Raw genomic sequence first — 26,371 nt, 5'->3', positions numbered from 1 at the left:
GGCAGTTCTTGAACGGCTTCTGGTTGCTCTTCACTCCAAATGCGGCAATTTTGCTTATTTACGTAGCCATTCAACCAGAAATGAGCCTCATCGCTGAACGGTGAATGAACACATTTCGAACCGAACACTGATTTTGGTAATAAAATTCAATGATTTGCAAGCGTTGCTCGTTAGTAAGTCTATTCATGATGAAATGTCAAAGCATACTGAGCATCTTTCTCTTTGACACCATGTCTGAAATCCCACGTGATCTGTCAAATACTAATGCATGAAAATCCTAACCTTAAAAAAAAATCACCCTTTATATTTAATCCTATTAAAGAGACATTCTGGTCTCCGACTAGTAATAATCCCATGAGGAAATTGTAAAGAAATCAATTTGAGGAGAGAGACTAAACTGTATCAATAAAGGCAATTGGTATAATTGGAGACATGTTGGGTCCTTCTCAAGCACAGATGGCCGGTCGTAATCTCCGACGTATATGACAAACATTTCCGACATATAATACATACGTCAAAAACGACATAAGCCCAGCAAAAAAAAAAAAAAAATAATAAAAAAATAGTTTTTGACAGAATTGTAAAACAATAATTTCGTGGATAGTTCGGCTTGAGGTGTACAATTATTAAAAAAAGGTGTCGGTGTTTTTTTATTAATTGTTTTATTTAAAATTTTTCTAATATTTCGATTACCGCCGGTAATCTTTATCAAGGAATGGAAAACTAAAAACATAAAACAGAATTTAACAAAAGCACAGAAACAAAACATGAATTTGATTAAAATTTAACGTTTGAAACAGAAATTACATTTTATAACAAGTGAACTTATTTCTTACACCCCACAAGAATGGCTGAAGCTTAATGTCTATTGCTTATATTTTTGCTTTAAGTTTCTATATATCGGTGCACAGTGGTCTGTATCCGTTTTGTAGTTCCTACGATCGGCAGTTGGGTGTTAATTATGTGCACTATTTCCAAAAACAACAAGTAAAAAAGCGTTAAGTTCGGCCGGGTCGAACTTTGGATATCCACACCCTCAGGTATATATGTAAACCACCTTTCGTCAAAATTCGGTGAAAAATGCATACCTTATGACCCATAGCAGCTATATCGAAATATGTTCCGATTTGGACCAAATACTAATAAGTGCAAGTCATTGTTCAATTGTGTATAACAAAATATTGGTCTTTTTCGTAGCTGATCTGAACCAAATACACACGGATATCGAAGACCCTAACATAAGTCACCGTGTCAAATTTCAGTGAGATCGGATTATAAATGCACCTTTTATGGGGCCAAGACTTTAAATCGAGATACCGTTATATATGGCAGCAATATCCAAATCTGAACCGATTTGGTCCAAGTTGCACGAAGAGCCTAACACAACCCACAATCGGACAATAAATGTGCCTTTTATAGCCCCAAAACCTTAAATCACACAACTATCTGTCCCAAGTTTCGGTGACATCAGTCCCAAAACCTTTAATCGAGAGATCGGTCTATATGGCAGCTATATTCAAATCTGGACCGATCTGGGCCAAATTGAAGAAGGATGACGAGGTCCTTAACACAACTCACTGTACCAAATTTTGGCAAAATCGGACTATAAATGCGCCTTTTATGGGCCTAAGACCCTTAATCGGCGGATCGGTCTATATGGCAGTTATATCCAAATCTGGACCGATCTGTGCCAAATTGAAGAAGGATGTCGAAGGGCCTCACACAACTAACTGTCCCAAGTTTCGGTGATATCAGACAATAAATTCGCCTTTTATGGTCCCAAAACCTCTGGACCGATCTGGGCCAAATTGAAGAAGGATGTGGAGGTCCTTAATACAACTCACTTTTACCAAATTTTGGCAAAATCGGACTATAAATGCTCCTTTTATGGGCCTAAGACCCTAAATTGGCGGATCGGTCTATATGGCAGCTATATCCAAATATGGTCCGATCTATGCCAAGTTAAAAAAGCATAGCGAGTGGCTTAACACAACTCACTGTCCCAAACTTCAGCAAGATCGGATAATAAATGTGGCTTTTATGGGCCTAAGACCCTAAATCGACGGATCGGTCTCTAAGGGGGCTATATCGAGATATAGTCCGATATAGCCATCTTCGAACTTAACCTGCTCATGCAGAAAAGAAAATCTGTGCAAAGGTGCAGCTCAATATCTCTATTTTTAAAGACTGTAGCGTGATTTCAACACACAGACGGACGGACAGACTGATAGTCTTAGGTTTTTACGCTGATCAAGAATACATAAACTTTATTGGGTCGGAAATGAATATTTCGATGTGTTGCAAACGGAATGACAAAATGAATATACTTTGCTCCAACCTTTGTGAATTTATGTATATGTTCACACTGGTGCATAGGTCAGAACGTGCTCCTATAACATTAAACGTCTGACTTCCAATCCTGGCGAGAACAGCTTTCAATAAAATTTATAATAAAGGCAAAATCTCAATAATTTTTATACCTTCCACCATAAGATGGGGGGTATACTAATTTCGTCATTCTGTTTGTAACTACTCGAAATATTCGTCTGAGACCCCATAAAGTATATATATTCTTGATCGTCGTGACATTTTATGTCGATCTAGCCATGTCCGTCCGTCTGTCCGTCCGTCCGTCTGTCCGTCCGTCCGTCTGTCTGTCGAAAGCACGCTAACTTCCGAAGGAGTAAAGCTAGCCGCTTGAAATTTTGCACAAATACTTCTTATTAGTGTAGGTCGGTTGGTATTGTAAATGGGCCATATCGGTCCATGTTTTGATATAGCTGCCATATAAACCGATCTTGGGTCTTGACTTCTTGAGCCTCTAGCGAGCGCAATTCTTATCCGATCAGAATGAAATTTTGCAAGACGTGTTTTGTTACGATATCCAACAACTGCGCCAAGTATGGTTCAAATCGGTCCATAACCTGATATAGCTGTCATATAAACAGATCTGAGGATTTGACTTCTTGAGCTTCTAGAGGGCGCAATTCCTATCCGATTTGGCTGAAATTTTGCATGACGTATTTTATTTTTACTTTCAACAACTGTGTCAAATAAGGTTCAAATCGGTTCATAACCTAATATAGCTGCCATATAAACCGATCTGGGATCTTGACTTCTTGACCCCTAGAGGTCGCAATTATTATCCGATATGCCTGAAATTTTGTACGACGGATCCTCTCATGACCATCAACAAACGTGTTTATTATGGTCTGAATCGGTCTATAGCCCGATACAGATTCCATATAAATCGTTCTCTCTATTTTACTTCGTGAGCCCCAATGGGCGCAATTCTTATACGAGTTGGCGGAAATTTTACACAGGTCTCCAACATATAATTTAATTGTGGTCCGAACCGGACCATATCTTGATATCGTTTTAATAGCGGAGCAACTCTTTTCTTATATCCTTTTTTGCCTAAGAAGAGATGCCGGGAAAAGAACTCGACAAATGCGATCCATGGTGGAGGGTATATAAGATTCGGACCGGCCGAACTTAGCACGCTTTTACTTGTTTTTTTTAAAAATAAACTTTCAGTAAATTTGTTTCTACAGATAGGTTTTTTATAAAACATTTCTAAAAAAAATTTCCAAACAAAATTTGGTCTAAGCGGCTGCCTCGAATTTATTTTTTAAAGACAAAATTATTATGAAAATTTGAAGTCATGCAGGAGGTGATGCTATGTATATAAGAAGGCAAATATCTTGTAGGATTGTGCAGAAATTAGTTTTTCAGTATTAAGTCGAGTTCTTGTATATGTAGTTACTTTGCAATAGTAACAGAATACTACTTGGGGTTGTTTATACACACTCAACCAAATTTGTAATGTCAAACAGGAAAAATGTTTGCTAAAACATCAGTTTTTTGTCTGCTGAAAATGGGAAAGCATATCTGCTATCTGTTTTAGGAAACATAGGGCTTCCACTAACAAAATCTGCTGTTTTGAGTACACAAGTCTGCTGAAAAATATTGTATGCTACATTTTATGATTGTCTGTTACTTGTTTTGATTACCTTAGGCATTTTTTAGATTTTTTTTACTGCTGTAATAGCAGAACTACTGCTACAATTGCAGCAAAATTAACTACTAATATTCAGCAGACAGTGTTTGCTATTTTCAGCAAACTTTCTTCTACGATTGTACCGAAGCGCAGGACCGACTACCATATATTTTTGCAGAAATTAGAGCAAATCAACCTATTGTATGAGGACGTTATAGTTTGCGCTGATTTTAATCAAAATGTTTTTCACGTGGTCTCACTTTATTAAATAAAACCAAACCAACACACTACTCTCGCTATAGTTGTTCGCTTATAGATCTGGTTTTTGTTACCAATAATGAGAAAGTTGTGTTGTATGACCAGTTATCGGTGCCGATGTTTTCCAATCACGATCTATATATCTTAACATATAATTTTCAGACAATACCAAACCCGAAATCGTTTACCTATCGTAACTTTAAGAATATTAACTACTCATCACTGAAACGTGAAGTAAAGTCAGTAATGGAATAGCATTTTCTACATCTAATGAACAAATTTAATGCTTTATGGGCGATATCACCACTCAGTCATATGATATCACTACTCAGCAGTCAGAGTCCATGGTTTGATAGGGATTTGAAATTGTTGATGCACAAAAGGGACATAGCATATAACCGCTGGAAAAAAACCAAAATTATTTCACTGCATGATGAATAGGAAACAAGTAAAAAGGCGTTAAGTTCGGCCAGGCTGAACTTTGGATACTCACCACCTCGGGTATATATGTAAACCACCTTTCATCAAAATCCGGTGAAAATTGCATGTCCCATTGCAGTTATATCGAAATATGTTCCGATTTGAACCAAATACTAATAAGTACAAGTTATTGTTCAATTGTGTATAACAAAATATTGGTCTTTTTAGTAGCTATATCTAAAAATAAACCGGTCTGAACCATATACCACACGCCTAATATAAGTCACTATGTTAAATTTCAGTGAAATCGGATTATAAATGCGCCTTTTATGGGGCCAAGACTTTAAATCGAGATATCGGTCTATATGGCTTCTATATCCAAATCTCGACCAATTTGGGCCAAGTTGCAGAAAAATGTTGAAAAGCCTTACACAACTCACTGTCCCAATTTTCGGCGAAATCGGACAATAAATGCGCCTTCTATGGGGCCAAAACATTAAATCGAGAGATCGGTCTATATGGCAGCTATATCGAAATCTAGACCGATCTGCGCCAAATTAAAGAAGGATGTCGAAATGTCTAACACAACTTACGGTCACAAATTTCAATGACATCGGACAATAAATGCGTCTTTTATGGGCCTAAGACCCTAAATCGGGGAATCGGTCTATATGGCAGCTATATCCAAATCTTAACCGATCTTGGCCAAATTGACGAATGATGTTCAAGGGCCTAACGCAACTCACTTTTCCAAATTCCAGCAAAATCGGATAATAAATGTGGCTTTTATGGGCCTAAGACCCTAAATCGGAGGATCGGTCTATATGGCAGCAATATCCAAATCTGGACCGATCTGGGCCAAATTGACGAAGGAAGTCGAGGGGCCTAACACAACTCACTGTCCCAAATTTCAGCAAAATCGGATAATAAATGTGGCATTTATGGGCCTAAGACCCTAAATCGGAGGATCGGTCTATATGGCAGCTATATCCAAATCTGGACCGATCTGGGCCAAATTGACGAAGGAAGTCGAGGGGCCTAACACAACTCACTGTCCCAAATTTCAGCAAAATCGGATAATAAATGTGGCTTTTATGGGCCTAAGACCCTAAATCGGAGGATCGGTCTATATGGCAGCTATATCGAAATCTGAACCGATCTGGGCCAAATTGACGAAGGATGTCGAGGGGCCTAACATAACTCACTGCCCAAATTTCAGCAAAATCGGATAATAAATGTGGCTTTTATGGGCCTAAGACCCTAAATCGGAGGATCGGTCAATATGGCAGCTATATCCAAATCTGTACCGATCTAAGCCAAATTGATTATTGATGTCGAAGGGCCTAACGCAACTTACTGTCCCAAATTTCAGCAAAATCCGATAATAATTGTGGCTTTTATGTGGAAGACCATTCGATAGATTCGTATTGATAAGACAACGTGTGATATGAACAGTGATTTGGACGTTGACTTACTGAAGGAGGAATTTGTTAACTTTGAGACTGTAACACTGGACAAGGAATATTACAACGATTTATGGGAAGTTAATTGGGAAGGGCCCTTATTTGAATTCGAGTGTAATCGTGTAGCGACGTAGTGGAGAGCATTCGATCAGGTACGTCATATGCTATGGACCACGATGGAATGGATCTAAAGTTTTTTTAAGCTAATTGTTCCGTACCATAACAGGAAAATTACTCACATTTTTAACTCGATAATAACGAGATCATACTATCCAATATTTCGGAAGAGAGCTAAGGTTGTTCCTCTACCAAAGGGTTCTAATGCATACCGATCATAGCTATTTCCAGTCCGGTTTTAGACAAAATCATAGTTGTGTTACGGCCTTACAAAGAGTAATTGAGGAACTACGACAAAATATGGACGATAATCGCGTTTCAATCTCGGTGTTACTGGATCATACAAAAGCCTGTGACAATGTAGATAACGACACGTTATGTTTAAGCCTGGATCAGTTTTTTCCACTCTCACCCTTTTCAACAAGACTGTTGAAATTGTATTGTACTTATCCCAAAGATCACAGACAATGGTTATTGGTAGCCGTTGCTCAAAACCCTTAGATGTCGCGAGAGGGGTACCACAAGGATCCATTCTGGGTCCTTTACTTTACACAATGTACAGTAACATATGTATGCTGATGATGTACAAGTTTATTTGAGTTCAATCAGACCTGGTATTTAATATATTATGGCCAACATGAACAGTGACTTATTGGCTATTTAGCAGTGGGAAAAGGAAAATGGTTTGGGTATTAACGCTAGAAAGTCTAAGTGTCTCGTAATTGGCAGAAATTTACCAGTTGTCGACTGGGATAATAGTATTGGTGAGTCTCGTGTTGACATCGTTTCTAATGCGCGTAATTTTGGTGTAATTTCTTACCAATATTGGTAAGACCTACTTCTTGATGCGTGATCTATAGGTAAACCAGAAATATACTCCAATACGCATCAGACTATCACTGGCTGAAAAGCATCTAGTACCTATGCGTGCGAACTTTTTTAAAGCTGCAGTGTGGACATGCTAAGGAAACTTAAGGTATTCTCAAATCGTACACAATTATTAGCATACCTGGAATAATTTATTCAAGGAAACCCCCATATTTGTACGATTATTTAAGATTCGATATATCTGCAAGGAGATATCTTAGACATAATAGACATTTCTCAGATAATTTTTTCTTTTTGTATTCAATTTATCTTTGAAACACTCTACCTACAAACATTCAACTAAATTTTAACTAATTACATTATTTCGAATAACTTTTCATAAAATTTTATTTATTAAGTTATGTTAATTATATAAATTGTGTATAAAATATTATAAAACAAATAATGGTTAATAAGTATTTCCTTTTTTTATTAAAAAAATATATATATTTATTTATTAAATTATTTTTTATTTAAAAAATGTTATGTCTTGCATAAGAATTTATTCTTTTCCATAGGTCGAACCACATAAACAAACAAATAAATATCAACAACCTTTTTTTAACTGCTACTCTAACCCAATCATACATTTGTGAATATCTTAACGTGGTCAAACTGTTCCGGAAGGCAGAGCGCTGATTATAAATAGATTTAAGTTAAAACTTTTTTATCAAATTTAAATTTTTAAAAATTGATATAGGCGCTATAGCAACAACAACAAATCTAAAACAATGATATTTTGTCGAAACTAAACAAGAAGCGGAGCAATTTCGAGGCTTATGACATTTACTACATTTTATACAAGTATATATATATAGCAAAACCGACATATATACCTTCTCTGTTCTCAAGCCATAGACATATTTTTTTATGGCATTTACAGCAACATTCAATTTATGTAGTGAATCACAATTTCCAAAAGAACTCACAACCATATAACAGCCATGGAACCAATATGGTTTTGGCCAAGAGATCTCGTATTCTAAGTGGTGTGTTTAGTAAAAGTTTGTCCAACGGCATCATAAATTTGACTTGACCAACTAAGTGAACTCTTAAATGTTACCCCCAAATTCTTCGCAGTGGGGACTATCAGAACCTTTTCATTGTTTAGATTTATGTCGATGTTTTGCAAGGAGATTTCACTAATATTGTGGTTACTCAAGTAAATTTGAACATAGTATGCATACATGTGCACTGGACTATAAGTCAGTTGGTCAGGAAGACCTTTAGCATACATTGAAAAAAGAAGTGGACCAAAAATCGATCATTGGGGAACTCTTATTATACCCTCCACCATAGGATGGGGGTATACTAGTTTCGTCATTCTGTTTGTAACTCCTCGAAATATTTGTCTAAGACCCCATAAAGTATATATATTCATGCCATTTTAAGTCAATCGAGCCATGTCCGTCCGTCTGTCTGTCGAATGCAGGCTAACTTTCGAAGAAGTAACGCTAGCCGTATGAAATTTTGCACAAATACTTCTTATTAGTGTAGGTCGGTTGGGATTGTAAATGGACCATATCGGTTCATATTTTGATATAGCTGCCATATAAACCGACCTTGGATCTTGAATTCTTGAGCCACTAGAAGGCGCAATTTTTATCCGATTTGGCTGAAATTTAACATGACGTGTTTTGTTATGACTTCCGACAACTGTGCTAAGAATAGTTCAAATCAGTCCTTAACCTAATAAAGCTGCCATATAAACCGATATGGGGTCTTGACTTCTTGAACCACAAGAGGGCACAATTATTATTCGATTTAGCTGAAATTTTGCATAAGGTGTTTTGTTATGACTTTCAACAACTGTGCTAAATATCGTTGAAATCGGTCCATATCCAGGTATAGCTGCTATATTAACCGATGCGGGGTTTTGACTACTTGAGCCTCTACAAGGGGCAATTCATTTACGATTTTGCTGAAATTTTGCATGATGTGTTTTGTTAAGTCTTCCAACAACTGTGTTAAGAATGGTTCAAATCGGAACATAACCTGATATAGCTGCCATATAAACCGATCTGGGGTCTTGATTTCTTGAGCCACTAGAGGCCGCAATTATCATCTGATTTAGCAGAAATTTTACATAAGGCGTTTTGTTATGACTTCCAACAACTGTGCCAAATATGGTTGAAATCAGTCCATGTCCTGGACTGCCATATAAACCGATATGGGATCTTGACTTCTTGAGCCACTAGAGGGTGCAATTATTATCTTATTTAACTGAAATTTTACGTAAGGTGTTTTGTTATGACTTCCAACAACTGTGCTAAGTATGGTTCAAATCGGTCCACAACCTGATATAGCTGCCATATAAACCGATCTGGGATCTTGACTTCTTGAGCCTCTAAAGTGCGCAATTATTATCCGATTTGGCTGAAATTTTGTACAACGGCTTCTCCCATGACCTTTAACATAGGTGTCGAATATGGTCTGAATGGGTTTGAAGCCTAATACAGCTCCCCTATTAACCGATCTCCCTATTTTACTTCTTCAGCCCTAAATGTCGTAATTCTTACTAGATTTGGCTGAAATTTTACACAATGACTTCTATTATGGTCTCCAATATTCAATTCAATTATGGTCCGATTTTAACTTGATATTGTTACAATAACATAGCAATCGTTTTCTTTTACCTTATGTTTGCCAAAAAAGAGATACCGGGAAGAGAGCTCGACAAATGCGATTCATGGTGGATGGTATATAAGATTCGGCCCGGCCGAACTTAGCACGTTTTACTTGTTTTTTTTTTTCTTTTGTCTCTGAGGATCAGCTACTCCATTTCCTATATAGTAACACACAATTTTTGTACAATGCGAGTGTTCCCATAAAGAGGAAACACGCCAACATGAATCATGTGCCTTGGTTTGGCTCATATATTAAGACAGGACGTATTCCAGGTGGAGGAGATTCGAAACTCCGGACCCCAAGATCCCAGATCGGTTTATATGGCAGCTATATCAGGTTATGAACCGATTTGAACCTTATTTGACACAGTTGTTTAAAGTAAAAATAAAATACGTCATGCAAAATTTCAGCCAAATCGGATAGGAATTGCGCCCTCTAAAAGCTCAAGAAGTCAAATCCCCAGATCTGTTTATATGACAGCTATATCAGGTTATGGACCGATTTCAACCATACTTGGCACAGTTGTTGGATATCATAACAAAACACATCGTGCGAAATTCCATTCCATTCGGATAAGAATTGCGCCCTCTAGAGACTCAAGAAGTCAAGACCCAAGATCGGTTTATATGGCAGCTATATCAGGTTACGGGCCGATTTAAACCATACTTGGCACAGTTGTTGGATATCATAACAAAACACGTCGTGCGAAATTCCATTCCATTCGGATAAGAATTGCGCCCTCTAGAGGCTCAAGAAGTCAAGACCCCAGATCGGTTTATATGGCAGCTATATCAGGTTATGGACCGATTTGAACCATACTTGGCACAGTTGTTGGATATAATAACAAAACACGTCGTGCAAAATTTCATTTCAATCGGATAAGAATTGCCTACTCTAGAGGCTCAAGAAGTCAAGACCCAAGATCGGTTTATATGGCAGCTATATCAGGTTATGGACCGATTTGAACCATACTTGGCGCAGTTGTTGGATATCATAACAAAACACGTCGTGCAAAATTTCATTCCAATCGGATAAGAATTGCGCACTCTAGAGGCTCAAGAAGTCAAGACCCAAGATCGGTTTATATGGCAGCTATATCAAAACATGGACCGATATGGCCCATTTACAATCCCAACCGACCTACGCTAATAAGAAGTATTTGTGCAAAATTTCAAGCGGCTAGCTTTACTCCTTCGGAAGTTAGCGTGCTTTCGACAGACAGACGGACGGACGGACTGACGGATGGACGGACGGACAGACGGACGGACATGGCTAGATCGACACAAAATGTCACGACGATCAAGAATATATATACTTTATGGGGTCTCAGACGAATATTTCGAGTAGTTACAAACAGAATGACGAAATTAGTATACCCCCCATCTTATGGTGGAGGGTATAAAAATACTTACGACAAAATTTTAATTAACATATTTTATCTTTAGAAGACTTATGAAAACATTTTAATCAAATAAAAAAAGAGGAATTGGATATCAAGTACCGAAATTTAAATTGGTTAATCGGAAGAAACTCCATATTATCCACTGCTAATAATCTAATGATATACAAGCAAGTGTTGAAGTCAATATGGCTGTATGGAGTCCAACTGTGGAGTTGCGCAAAAAACAACATCTCAAAAAAATACAGCGTTTTTTTTTAAATCTTTAAGGAAATCGTTCAAAGCTGCTTGGTATGTCCGTAATATTGGCTTGCACAGAGACCTGATAATTAAGACTGTTAAAGAGGAGGTGTGGCATTTCGCTCAAAACCACTACACACGGCCTCAAGATCATGAAAATGTTGAAGCGTTAAAACTGTTAGAACTCTCAATTCTTCGAAGAAGTCTTTATCATTACAAGCCATTTGACCTTACTACACGTTTCAACTATAACTACCTAACAGTATATCAAACAAATTTAACTTAATCATTATTAATATCTAGCTAAATTAACTATCGATAATTGTCCTACACAAACTACTAGATAGTCAGTTTATTAAATAGTCGTAGTGTCAGTTAATTGCTTGAATAAAGAAAAAAAATATTTTCTAAGAAAAAGTTTAAAAATTTTCTAAAGACAAAATTTAAAAAAATTTGCATTTAAAAACATTTATTTGATGTAATTTTTTTAAAAACAAAATTTTTCCTACAAACAAAATTTCAATAAAATTTTTTTAAAACCCAAATTTTAATGAAATTTTCTTTTACCAAAATGTAAAATGTTTTTTTTTTGTAAGAAAAAATGTTTGAAGTTTTTTTAAACAAAATATTATTAAAAATTTCTTTGAAGTTAATACTTTCATGAACATTTCTTGAAAGACAAACATTTAACAAAAATTTATCTAAAGACTTAGGGGAAACAAGTATGATCGTGCTTAGTTCAGCCGGGCCGAATCTTATATACCCTCCAACATGGATAGCGTTTGTCGAGTTCTTTGCGCGGTATCTTTTTTTAGGCAAACAAAGAATAATGAATTAGATCTGTTATGGTTTTGGAGCTACATCAATTTATAGTCCGATTCGGACCATAAATGAATTGAATGCTGAGCATTGTAGAAGTCATTGTGTAATATTTAAGTTCATACGGATAAAAATTGCGCCTTGTAGGGGCATAAGACGTAAAATCGGTAGATCGGTTTATATGGGAGCTGTATCAAGCTATAGATCGATTTAGACCATATTAAACACGTATGTTGAAGGTAATGGGAGAAGCCGTTGTACAAAGTTTCTGCCAAATCTGATGAGAATTGCGCCCTCTAGAGGCTCAAGAAGTCAAGATCCCAGATCGGTTTATATGGCAGCTACATCAGGTTATGAACCGATTAGAACCATTCTTGACACAGTTATTGGAAGTCATAACGGAATATCTCGTGCAAAATTACAGTCAAATCGGGTAAGAATTGCGGCCTCTAAAAGCTGAAGAAGTCAAGACCCATGATTGGTTTATATGGCAGCTGTATCAGATTATGCCCCGATTTTGACAATACTTAGCACGGTTGTTGGAAATGATACCAAACACAACGTGCAAAATTTCAGCTAAATCGGAATAGAATTGCGCCGTCTAGAGGCTCAAGAAATCAAGACCCAATATCGGTTTATATGGCAGCTATATCAAAACAATCCTATGGCTAGATCGACTCAAAATGTCATGAAGATCAAGAATATATATAATTTACGGGGTCTTAGACGCATATTTCGAGGTGTTACAAACAGAATGACGAAATAAGTATACCCTCATCCTATGGTGGAGGGTATAACTAGTAAAAAATATGCCGTGTGAGAATGGGTAGAGATATCTCCTTAAAATTCGGAATGGTTAGAGCAGAGGTGTTAGCAAGATCATGTAGCTTTTTTATAGAGAACTAATTAGGAAAGCATATTTCAGTATTAATGCCTCTATCAAGACTTTTTTTAAGAATCAAGTCTTAGACCGAAGACTCCTTCCAATGTATCGTTTTTTATCATTACCGCCTTATCCGTTTTCAGAACTTTTTGTCCGCAACAGCGTAAACAAACATGCGGGTAAAAAAAAAAACAATAACCAAATACAAACAGGTATTAGATATCGTAAAAGACGATTGTGCTAAATGTGACATAAGCAGCTTTTGGTCGTCGGCGAGAGTCGTCATCTAGCACCCATGTTGAAGTGTTGAAGACGGACGACACACATTCTTTGCGATAACAAAATACAAATCTCTATCCATACCACACCCCGCACCAACTCCTCCCAGTTAACTGTTACCCAGTTTAGCAGCGATACCTAACCAGTCAATTACATTGATCGAAGCTTGTACCCGCACCGTACCGTTGCGCAGGCACATGCCCCAATACACAATCGGCAACCACAAGTATGCCAACCTGCTGTAAGTGTTCGATGAATTCCAGCGTTTATGGTTAACTTCCATATGGCCCAACTCAAATTGCGTTGATCTCGAAAGCAAACAGAGACCCACCGACGGAGAAAACAATGAGGCTCATGACGGTTAAGTCGACTATAAAGCCAACCTTTGTATGTTTATAGCAAAAATGGTAGAATCGATTGATATGGAATGCCGGTTTGGTGACCATTAAAGAAACATAAGAGAACAGTGGTTTTATTATTTTCGAATTTTCAATGCATTAACTGTCAGTGTGAAGTATTAAAGGCAAAATTTTAATCATTTGCCATAACGTACTAATCGCCACTACTTAGCTTGCGGATGATTGATATATGTTTGGATAAACCCATCTCTCAGTGGGCATCCGGACTCGCAATTACGAAAAAACTACCCCCTTTTCAAGCTTACATGTTTGGGGGTTGGTACTCTATTCGGCTCTATTTTCACTGCTTTAAATTGCTGTTTTTAGGCTAATGACTTGGAAGACAAGGCTAATCCTTGGGTAATATGATGACAGGATTATGATGGTGTAAAAAATTTGCCGTTAACACGTTTATGTAAATTAAAATATTTTGTTGAAGCCTTTATAAAACCAGAGTACCCTGCTTTATGGAGCACAAATTAAGTATTAATTCGATTGTACATTGTCAGATTGATCTTCCCTCGGATACGAACAAACTTGATTTAAATACTAAAAATCACTCTGCTCAGGCACATCGTGCAAAACATAAATTACGTATATTATGTTAGGAAAATTCTGAGGATTTCATGACTCCAGTAGAGTCAGAATAGTTCAATTTAAGGTCTGTTCACTTGATCCTGATTTATTATACAAAACTTTATGCATTTACATGTATATGTATATGTATCAAAATTGTTTTATATAGATTTTATAACGTTACCGGCTTACAGTTATATGGTTATAGCTGAGGTGCTAACCAGATCATGTGCAAAATTTTAGGGCGCTAGAAGGCCCGGGCCCATTGTGGGCCTTCAAAGTTGATCACCAAATGTCGAGAGCTCAATTATGGTTCGATATTCAAACTTTTGTGTTTGCGGGAATGCACTACAAAACCCTATACAAAACATGCGATAGTTTGCGGGATATCATATATGGTATTTAAGAAATTCGACTAACAATTTTAATAACCTCCACCATAGGATGGGGGTATACTAACTTCGTCATTCAGTTTGTAACACCTCAAAATATGCGTCTCAGATCCCATAAAGTATATATATTCTTAATCGTCATGACATTCTAAGTCGATCTAGCCATGTCCGTCCGTCCTTCCGTCCGTCTGTCTGTCGAAAGCACGCTCACTTTCGTAGGAGTAAAGCTAACTGCTTTAAATTTTGCACAAATATGTCTTATTAGTGTAGGTCGGTTGGGATTCTAAATGGGCAATATCGGTCCATTTTTTGATATAGCTGCCATATAAACCGATCTTAGATCTTGACTCCTTGAGCGGCTAGAGGGCGCAATTCTCATCCGATTTGGCGGCTCCTCTCACAACCTTCAACATACGTGTCCAATATGGTCTGAATCGATCTATAAGCTTAATACAGCTCCCATATAAACAGATCTCCTGTGGTAAATTACACTTTCTTCCGTACCACACATGATTTTGTGCATCTGTTGGAAGTTGTATTGATGGCTTCGAACGCTAAGACAACGGCGTTGGCTCTCGCCGTTGCTCCGTGGTCCCAGGTTCGAGTCCTGGCCGGGCTCTGCCGAATTTTTATTTTTCAAGTTTTTTTGCCCGTTAGGGCGAGATTATTAAATTTTACAATTTTTGTTTCTTCCTCTTTTATGAAATTTTCGCTGAAGCTGTACTGCAATACTGTAACTTATAACGAACATCGTTTCGTTAAATTTGTCGACAAAAAAAATCGTTTGCAATAACGATTATTATCAAGCTCAATGATAATAGGCCTCCTTTTATAGCCGAGTCCGAACAGCGCGTCGCTGTGCGACACCTCTTTGGAGATAAGTTTTATATGGCATAGTACCTCACAAATGTTGCCAGCATTAGGAGGGGAAAACCACCTCTGAACATTTTTTCTGATGGTCTCGCCAGGATTCGGACCCAGGCGTTCAGCGTCATAGGCGGAGATGCTAACCTCTGCGCTACGGTGGCCTCCATTTTGGCAACTCCACCCAAAACAACGGAAAAAACGAATAATTTTTCTGATAGCCTAAGACTCCACCACCATAGGATCTAGTCATTTCGTTTGCAACACCTCGAAATATTCGTCTAAGACCCCATAAAGTAGATATATTCTGTATAGTCTCGACGTTCTGATTCGAAATAGCAATGTCCGTCCGTTTGTCGAAATCACGATAGCGGTCGAACACGTTAAGCTAGCTGCTTGAAATTTTGCACAGATACTTAATATTGATGTAGGTCGTTGGGGATTGCGAATGGGCCAAATCGGGCCAAATATCTAAATTAAAATTTAGATATAGATCCTATATAAATCGATCTCCCGATTTGAGCAGCAGTTTATGTCCGATTTCGCTGAAATTTCGCTTGTGGTGTTTTGTTATGACACCCAAATAACTGTACCAAGTCCGGTCCAATTCGGTCTATAACCTGATCTAGCTTCCATATAAACCGACCTCCCTAAAAAAATCGGTCTATAACCAGATATAGCTCCCATATAAACCGATCTCCCGATTTGACTTCTTTAGCCTCTGGAAGCCGTTATTTTTCCGATTTGGCTGAAATTGAGCATGTGCCGCGTACGGTCCAAATAGATCCATAACCAGATATAGCTCCCATATAAACCGATCTCCCGATTTGAATTCTTGAGTCCTTACAAGACTCAATTTTTCTTCGATTTGGCTGCAATTTTGCATGCGGTGTTCTGTTACGACTTCCAACAACTGTGCCAAATACGGTCCAAATCGGCTTATAGCCTGATATAGCTCCCATGTAAACCGGGCTCTCGATCACCCTCGTAGAATAAAATTATACATTTCAACAAAATTTACGGCAGCTATTGAGTTGCCCAAAAAGTAATTGCGGATTTCTCATATAGTCGGCGTTGACAAATTTTTTCACAGCTTGTGACTCTGTAATTGCATTCTTTCTTCTGTCAGTTATCAGCTGTTACTTTTAGCTTGCTTTAGAAAAAAAGTGTAAAAAAGTATATTTGATTAAAGTTCATTCTAAGTTTTATTAAAAATGCATTTACTTTCTTTTGAAAAATCCGCAATTACTTTTTGGGCAACCCAATATATCCAAATCAGAACCGATCTGTGCCATATTGGAGAAAGATGTTGAGGGGCCTAACGCAACTCACTGTCCCAAATAATCGACATCGGTCAATAATTGTGGCTTTTATGGGCATAAGACCCTAAATCGGCGGAACGGTCTATATGAAGATATAGTCCGATATAGCCCATCTTCGAACTTAACCTGCTTATGGACACAAAAAAAGAATCTGTGCAAAGTTTCCGCTCAATATCTCTATTTTTAAAGACTGTAGCGTGATTTCAACAGAGAGACGGACGGACAGACGGATGGACATGGCTAGATCGTCTTAGATTTTCACGCTGATTAAGAATATATACTTTGTAGGGTCGGAAACGGATATTTCGGTGTGTTGCAAACGGAATGACAAAATACTGCAAGAGAAAAATGCTTCAAAGACACTGGCACAAGACAAAGACACTGTAAATAATGATTTTTATTTCTCGTCGCTAAATTAAACACGAATTTCGATAAAACAACTTACAGAATAGTACTTCTTGTCCCTTATTTTGTTATTTGCGAATGCATTTCAGTGTCAGTACGAAAACTGACAAAATTTGCTATAATTTTGGCGTTTTTTGGTAAAAAGGGTAAGTTGTTGGAAGTTTTAGCAAAACTTTGCGTGCAAAATTTCAAATTTCCAATCGGTTGTTAGTTGCGCCTTCTAGAGGCTTAAGAAGTCAAACTTGAAGATAGGTTTATATGGCAGCATATATATCAAAACATGGGCCGAAATGGCCCATTTACAATCCCAACCTACCTACACTAGCTTTACTCCTTCGTAAGTTAGCGCGCTTTTGACTGTCAGAGTGTCAAGGCGATCAATAATATACATACATACATAAGTATATTGTATTACCATCCTATGGTGAAGACTATAAAACAGATAATGTTGCTAAGGCAAAAAGACTTACAATTTCTATATCCATCACCATATGTTGGATGTCTAGTCTAGTCATTTAGTTTGTAACACCTCAAAATATGGACTGCGATCCCATAAATAATATATATTCTCCATCGTCTCGATATTCTGCGTCGATCCAGCCTTGTCCGTTTAAATCTCAATAGCGGTCGATCGAATTAAGACATCCGGTTGAAATTTTACACAGATACTTTTTATTGATGTAATGGATTGCAACTGGGCCATATCGGTTTAAATTTTAATATAGTTCCCATATAAAGTGGTCCTTCGACCTGACTTCTGTTACAACTTCCAACACTCGTGCTGGGTATGCTCCAAATCATTCAGTAACCTGATAAAGCTACCGATTTGACATCTTGAGCCCCTGTAAGTCGCAATAGCTATCCGATTTAGCTAAAATTTTGCACGTAGGGTTCTGTTTCAACTTCCACAACCGAGCCAAGTACGATTCAATTCGGTATAAAATCTGATATATCTCTCATATAGTCCGATCTCATGATATGACATCTTGAACCTCTGTAAGTCGCAACTCTTATCCGATTTGGTAAAAATTTGTATGTAGTCTTCTGTTACGATTTCCAATAACTGTGCCAAGAACTGTATTAATCGGTCTATAACCTGATATATAGACAATACATACCGATCTCTCGGTAGTATTCATGGTGTAGGGATCGCAAGATTCCACTTACATTTTTATACATTTTTACTTGTTTTAATTTGGATAAGAATTGCTTCCTGTAGGTGCACGAAAAAGTCAAATCGAGAGATATAATTGTATGGTATACATATCAAGTTATAGCCTGATCTAACAAATATGTCCACAATCGGAAGAATCATGCGGAAATAAACCAATAAACATCGTTATATGATTTGCACAAAAATTGAAAATATTTTCCTAGTACGGCAGAACTATTTCTAACATAGAAAATTTACTACCAATAGTCACCTCGAGTGTTTTTTATTATCACAAGAGTAAAATTTTGATGGCAAATGCTTTTTTGATAGGCTTCCATCTCATACACAATGTCCGTTGAATCAACGTGTGGAATTGAACTGATGTCATCCATATGGAATGTATGTTGTGAATAGTGGATACATTTCCGCCTTCCACAATCCACGTTCATTTTGGAACGTGTTATGACATTGGATTGTAAATTATATCAATGGCTCTTCAACTGTGCCAGTGGTTGTTGTATTAAATATTACCACTATCCTAGCCATAAACCGTACACCCTTCTGTTAAACAAAGTCAGGGGCACACTTCGTGTTTCCGTAGCTAACAATTGGTGACAGATGTCGTTAACAAAAATGTCGCTAAACTGAATACAAAACACTCTTAATCTCTATGAGTTTAGAAATATTTGCATTCAACATTCAGCATTGAAGTCATCAACACATACCCGGTGCTAATTCAAACAATACCATCTATTCATTCGAAATTTTTAACGAACTGCTTCTTTCCCCAAATCCATTGATTTGTATTTCTTAAAGAGGGGCGAAGGCTGAATCGTAGATAAGTCGCGTATATTGAATAAGACCTTTGGATGTGGATATCGTTGCGTACCTTCTAAATTCCCGCTATATTTCTATCTGTTGATAAGCCGTTGTCAAATCCAATTTAGAAAATTCGCAACAATAGAATATTTTCATCTATAACATCTATATGTAACGTATTTCAATTGAAAACTATCGCATTCTTCGGTTTTGGTTGTCCAATTGCAGTAGCAAACAATCGATAGCAGATGTCATCCATAATTGTTTATAATTTGCAAAGATAAAAACGGACTCGCTAGAAATTTATAGATGGCGCTGAAGCCATCTATAAATGATAGCAGATGATAGCAAACAATCGATAGCAGATGTCGTCCGTAATAGACTAAATCTTGCAAATTTGATTGAAGTAACTGGAAGTGGTGCAGAGATTGGCTATCGGCTAGCGACTTTTGTCAAAAGGATAGATGGCACCATATGTATTGAAAGTAAAGTAATCTTAAAAAAAGTTTATATTGAGGTGCTATCGCACTATATGTGTTTGACTTATAACATGTAAAATTTTGCAATTGTTAAAATTGCACACATTGTGTGATACGACTGAAACTAACATATGACAATCACATTACAAAATTAAACATAAACTCCACCACATTGGATGGGGATATACTAATTTTGTCTTTCCGTTTGTAACTGTCTTTCTGTCGATAGCACGCTAACTTTCGAAGGACATTTTGCACAAATTACACATGCTACGACCTGATACCACCACCGCAGCAATTGTGTCTATGGAGTCCATTCTAAGTCTACTCCCGAGCTCTAGATCTGCCGTTCCACTGGAAACAGAAGTAGATCATAAACCGCCTAATAGATAGCACTATCATAGCTATTCTTGAGTGACTTAAAAATTTTCTTCCAAACATAATGACCTATTACAAGTTGCAGAAAAATTCTTGCGGATCGAAATAACAAAACGTCCGCTCTACTCAACGGTTCAAACAAGAAACTACCTTACACATTCCAAGGGAATTGGAATCTGTGGGCATGGCTCTAGCGACATGTAAGCTAAGTCGTCAGGATCGAGCCCGAAGGGCAACGGATGATATGAAAGTGTATACGAGAATACAACTCATTCTACCAAATTTAAGCGATATCGGGTAATAAACGCTGCTTTTATGGACCAACAAATTAAATAGGGACATCGGTACATATGGCAGATATATCCAAATATAGGAGGCAGAACGCAACTCATTGGGTCAAATTTTGGCGAAATCGGATAATACTAAGTTTTCCATCAATATTCCATTCGGATAATTAGGGCACCTTTTAAGGGCTCAATACCTTAAATCGGGAAATTCTATACATATATGGCAGCTAAGTCTAAATATAGACTGATCTGGGCCATATTAAATAGGGGTGTCGAGGGCGCTAACAACTCACTAATTCAGCGAAATCGGATGATAAATGTGGCTTTAATGGGCCCTGCACCTTTAATTAAGGCACAGGTTGCATCATTGGACCGTACTTCTTTAAAGATGATGCGAATCGTAAAGTAACTGTGAATAGTAAGCGTTACCGTGAGGTGATATCCAACCTTTTTTTTGCCCAAAATGCAAGAGCTTGACTCGGTGTCACATGCCACACAGCACGCGTTACAATGGACTTATTTTATTTCACGTTCGGGAACTGGTAAATTACCAACTATATCGTGCGATTTAACGACTTTAGACTTTTTTTTGTGGGGCCATGTTAAAACCTATGTCTATACAGACAAGCCTGCTTCAATTGACGCATTGGAAAATAACATTGAAGCATTTATTCGTGATATACCGACCGCAATGTTGGAAAAAGTATGCTAAACATCTTCTCAGACAGCCAGGCAGCCATTAAATGCCTGGAGAAGGTATTTCTGAACACAAAAATCGCCCTCGACAGTTCAAAATTCACCTGTTCTGCCGGGCCACAGAGATATCCTAGGGAACTACCCTACACATTGCAGGGATACTGAAATATGTGGGTATGTCTCTAGCGACATGTAAGATAAGTTTTCAGAACCAGGCCCGAAAGACAACGAATAATAGATGGTCACAAAGAGGGGGCTGTGAGCATTCCAAACCTTTGTGGCCTAATCTAGACTCGAAGAGGTCTACCGCATTGCTGTCATTGGCTAGAACAGACGTCTCAGTCATTGTGTCCGTCATAACAGGTCACTATCTAATCGGAAAACGTGCTGACAGACTGAAGGTTGACAGCAATGACTTTTTCAGAAGCTGTGAGGACATCTAAGAAGAAGAGCCTATAGAACACCTTTTGTGTGTGTGTCCTGCACTAGCAGTCAGAAGGAATTCCACTTTAGGTTCTCATTTCTTTCGTTCGTCCGTCCGTCCGGCTGTATGTCGAAAGCACGCTAATTTTTGAAGGAGTAAAGCTAGCCGCTTGAAATTTTGCAGAAATTCTTTTTATTAGTGTAAGTCGGTTGGGATTGTAAATGGGCTATATCGGTCCATGTTTGGTATAGTTGTCATAAAAACCGATCTTGGATCTTGATTTCTTAAGCTACTAGAGGGCACAATTCTTATCCGACTTGGCTGAAATTTAGCATGAGGAGTTTTATTATAACTTCCAACAAGTTATGAGTATGGTTGAAATCGGTCCATAACCTGATATAGCTGTCATATAAACCTATCTGGGGTCTTGACTTCTTGAACGTCTAGAGGGCGCAATTCCTATCAGATTTGGCTGAAATTGTGCACAACGTGTTCCGATATGATTTCCAACAACTGTGCTAAGTATGTTTTAAATCGGTCCATAACCTGATATAGCTGCCATATAAACCGATCTGGGGTCTTGACTTATTAAGCCACTAGAGGTAAGAGATATTGTATTACCATCCTATGGTGAAGACTATAAAACAGATAATGTTGCTAAGGCAAAAAGACTTACAATTTCTATATCCATCACCATATGTTGGATGTCTAGTCTAGTCATTTAGTTTGTAACACCTCAAAATATGGACTGCGATCCCATAAATAATATATATTCTCCATCGTCTCGATATTCTGCGTCGATCCAGCCTTGTCCGTTTAAATCTCAATAGCGGTCGATCGAATTAAGACATCCGGTTGAAATTTTACACAGATACTTTTTATTGATGTAATGGATTGCAACTGGGCCATATCGGTTTAAATTTTAATATAGTTCCCATATAAAGTGGTCCTTCGACCTGACTTCTGTTACAACTTCCAACACTCGTGCTGGGTATGCTCCAAATCATTCAGTAACCTGATAAAGCTACCGATTTGACATCTTGAGCCCCTGTAAGTCGCAATAGCTATCCGATTTAGCTAAAATTTTGCACGTAGGGTTCTGTTTCAACTTCCACAACCGAGCCAAGTACGATTCAATTCGGTATAAAATCTGATATATCTCTCATATAGTCCGATCTCATGATATGACATCTTGAACCTCTGTAAGTCGCAACTCTTATCCGATTTGGTAAAAATTTGTATGTAGTCTTCTGTTACGATTTCCAATAACTGTGCCAAGAACTGTATTAATCGGTCTATAACCTGATATATAGACAATACATACCGATCTCTCGGTAGTATTCATGGTGTAGGGATCGCAAGATTCCACTTACATTTTTATACATTTTTACTTGTTTTAATTTGGATAAGAATTGCTTCCTGTAGGTGCACGAAAAAGTCAAATCGAGAGATATAATTGTATGGTATACATATCAAGTTATAGCCTGATCTAACAAATATGTCCACAATCGGAAGAATCATGCGGAAATAAACCAATAAACATCGTTATATGATTTGCACAAAAATTGAAAATATTTTCCTAGTACGGCAGAACTATTTCTAACATAGAAAATTTACTACCAATAGTCACCTCGAGTGTTTTTTATTATCACAAGAGTAAAATTTTGATGGCAAATGCTTTTTTGATAGGCTTCCATCTCATACACAATGTCCGTTGAATCAACGTGTGGAATTGAACTGATGTCATCCATATGGAATGTATGTTGTGAATAGTGGATACATTTCCGCCTTCCACAATCCACGTTCATTTTGGAACGTGTTATGACATTGGATTGTAAATTATATCAATGGCTCTTCAACTGTGCCAGTGGTTGTTGTATTAAATATTACCACTATCCTAGCCATAAACCGTACACCCTTCTGTTAAACAAAGTCAGGGGCACACTTCGTGTTTCCGTAGCTAACAATTGGTGACAGATGTCGTTAACAAAAATGTCGCTAAACTGAATACAAAACACTCTTAATCTCTATGAGTTTAGAAATATTTGCATTCAACATTCAGCATTGAAGTCATCAACACATACCCGGTGCTAATTCAAACAATACCATCTATTCATTCGAAATTTTTAACGAACTGCTTCTTTCCCCAAATCCATTGATTTGTATTTCTTAAAGAGGGGCGAAGGCTGAATCGTAGATAAGTCGCGTATATTGAATAAGACCTTTGGATGTGGATATCGTTGCGTACCTTCTAAATTCCCGCTATATTTCTATCTGTTGATAAGCCGTTGTCAAATCCAATTTAGAAAATTCGCAACAATAGAATATTTTCATCTATAACATCTATATGTAACGTATTTCAATTGAAAACTATCGCATTCTTCGGTTTTGGTTGTCCAATTGCAGTAGCAAACAATCGATAGCAGATGTCATCCATAATTGTTTATAATTTGCAAAGATAAAAACGGACTCGCTAGAAATTTATAGATGGCGCTGAAGCCATCTATAAATGATAGCAGATGATAGCAAACAATCGATAGCAGATGTCGTCCGTAATAGACTAAATCTTGCAAATTTGATTGAAGTAACTGGAAGTGGTGCAGAGATTGGCTATCGGCTAGCGACTTTTGTCAAAAGGATAGATGGCACCATATGTATTGAAAGTAAAGTAATCTTAAAAAAAGTTTATATTGAGGTGCTATCGCACTATATGTGTTTGACTTATAACATGTAAAATTTTGCAATTGTTAAAATTGCACACATTGTGTGATACGACTGAAACTAACATATGACAATCACATTACAAAATTAAACATAAACTCCACCACATTGGATGGGGATATACTAATTTTGTCTTTCCGTTTGTAACTGTCTTTCTGTCGATAGCACGCTAACTTTCGAAGGACATTTTGCACAAATTACACATGCTACGACCTGATACCACCACCGCAGCAATTGTGTCTATGGAGTCCATTCTAAGTCTACTCCCGAGCTCTAGATCTGCCGTTCCACTGGAAACAGAAGTAGATCATAAACCGCCTAATAGATAGCACTATCATAGCTATTCTTGAGTGACTTAAAAATTTTCTTCCAAACATAATGACCTATTACAAGTTGCAGAAAAATTCTTGCGGATCGAAATAACAAAACGTCCGCTCTACTCAACGGTTCAAACAAGAAACTACCTTACACATTCCAAGGGAATTGGAATCTGTGGGCATGGCTCTAGCGACATGTAAGCTAAGTCGTCAGGATCGAGCCCGAAGGGCAACGGATGATATGAAAGTGTATACGAGAATACAACTCATTCTACCAAATTTAAGCGATATCGGGTAATAAACGCTGCTTTTATGGACCAACAAATTAAATAGGGACATCGGTACATATGGCAGATATATCCAAATATAGGAGGCAGAACGCAACTCATTGGGTCAAATTTTGGCGAAATCGGATAATACTAAGTTTTCCATCAATATTCCATTCGGATAATTAGGGCACCTTTTAAGGGCTCAATACCTTAAATCGGGAAATTCTATACATATATGGCAGCTAAGTCTAAATATAGACTGATCTGGGCCATATTAAATAGGGGTGTCGAGGGCGCTAACAACTCACTAATTCAGCGAAATCGGATGATAAATGTGGCTTTAATGGGCCCTGCACCTTTAATTAAGGCACAGGTTGCATCATTGGACCGTACTTCTTTAAAGATGATGCGAATCGTAAAGTAACTGTGAATAGTAAGCGTTACCGTGAGGTGATATCCAACCTTTTTTTTGCCCAAAATGCAAGAGCTTGACTCGGTGTCACATGCCACACAGCACGCGTTACAATGGACTTATTTTATTTCACGTTCGGGAACTGGTAAATTACCAACTATATCGTGCGATTTAACGACTTTAGACTTTTTTTTGTGGGGCCATGTTAAAACCTATGTCTATACAGACAAGCCTGCTTCAATTGACGCATTGGAAAATAACATTGAAGCATTTATTCGTGATATACCGACCGCAATGTTGGAAAAAGTATGCTAAACATCTTCTCAGACAGCCAGGCAGCCATTAAATGCCTGGAGAAGGTATTTCTGAACACAAAAATCGCCCTCGACAGTTCAAAATTCACCTGTTCTGCCGGGCCACAGAGATATCCTAGGGAACTACCCTACACATTGCAGGGATACTGAAATATGTGGGTATGTCTCTAGCGACATGTAAGATAAGTTTTCAGAACCAGGCCCGAAAGACAACGAATAATAGATGGTCACAAAGAGGGGGCTGTGAGCATTCCAAACCTTTGTGGCCTAATCTAGACTCGAAGAGGTCTACCGCATTGCTGTCATTGGCTAGAACAGACGTCTCAGTCATTGTGTCCGTCATAACAGGTCACTATCTAATCGGAAAACGTGCTGACAGACTGAAGGTTGACAGCAATGACTTTTTCAGAAGCTGTGAGGACATCTAAGAAGAAGAGCCTATAGAACACCTTTTGTGTGTGTGTCCTGCACTAGCAGTCAGAAGGAATTCCACTTTAGGTTCTCATTTCTTTCGTTCGTCCGTCCGTCCGGCTGTATGTCGAAAGCACGCTAATTTTTGAAGGAGTAAAGCTAGCCGCTTGAAATTTTGCAGAAATTCTTTTTATTAGTGTAAGTCGGTTGGGATTGTAAATGGGCTATATCGGTCCATGTTTGGTATAGTTGTCATAAAAACCGATCTTGGATCTTGATTTCTTAAGCTACTAGAGGGCACAATTCTTATCCGACTTGGCTGAAATTTAGCATGAGGAGTTTTATTATAACTTCCAACAAG

This window comes from Stomoxys calcitrans, chromosome 2, assembly GCF_963082655.1.
Source record: "Stomoxys calcitrans chromosome 2, idStoCalc2.1, whole genome shotgun sequence".
NCBI classification, from domain to species: Eukaryota; Metazoa; Arthropoda; class Insecta; order Diptera; family Muscidae; genus Stomoxys; species Stomoxys calcitrans.
Note: the sequence above shows the minus strand (reverse complement) of the source record.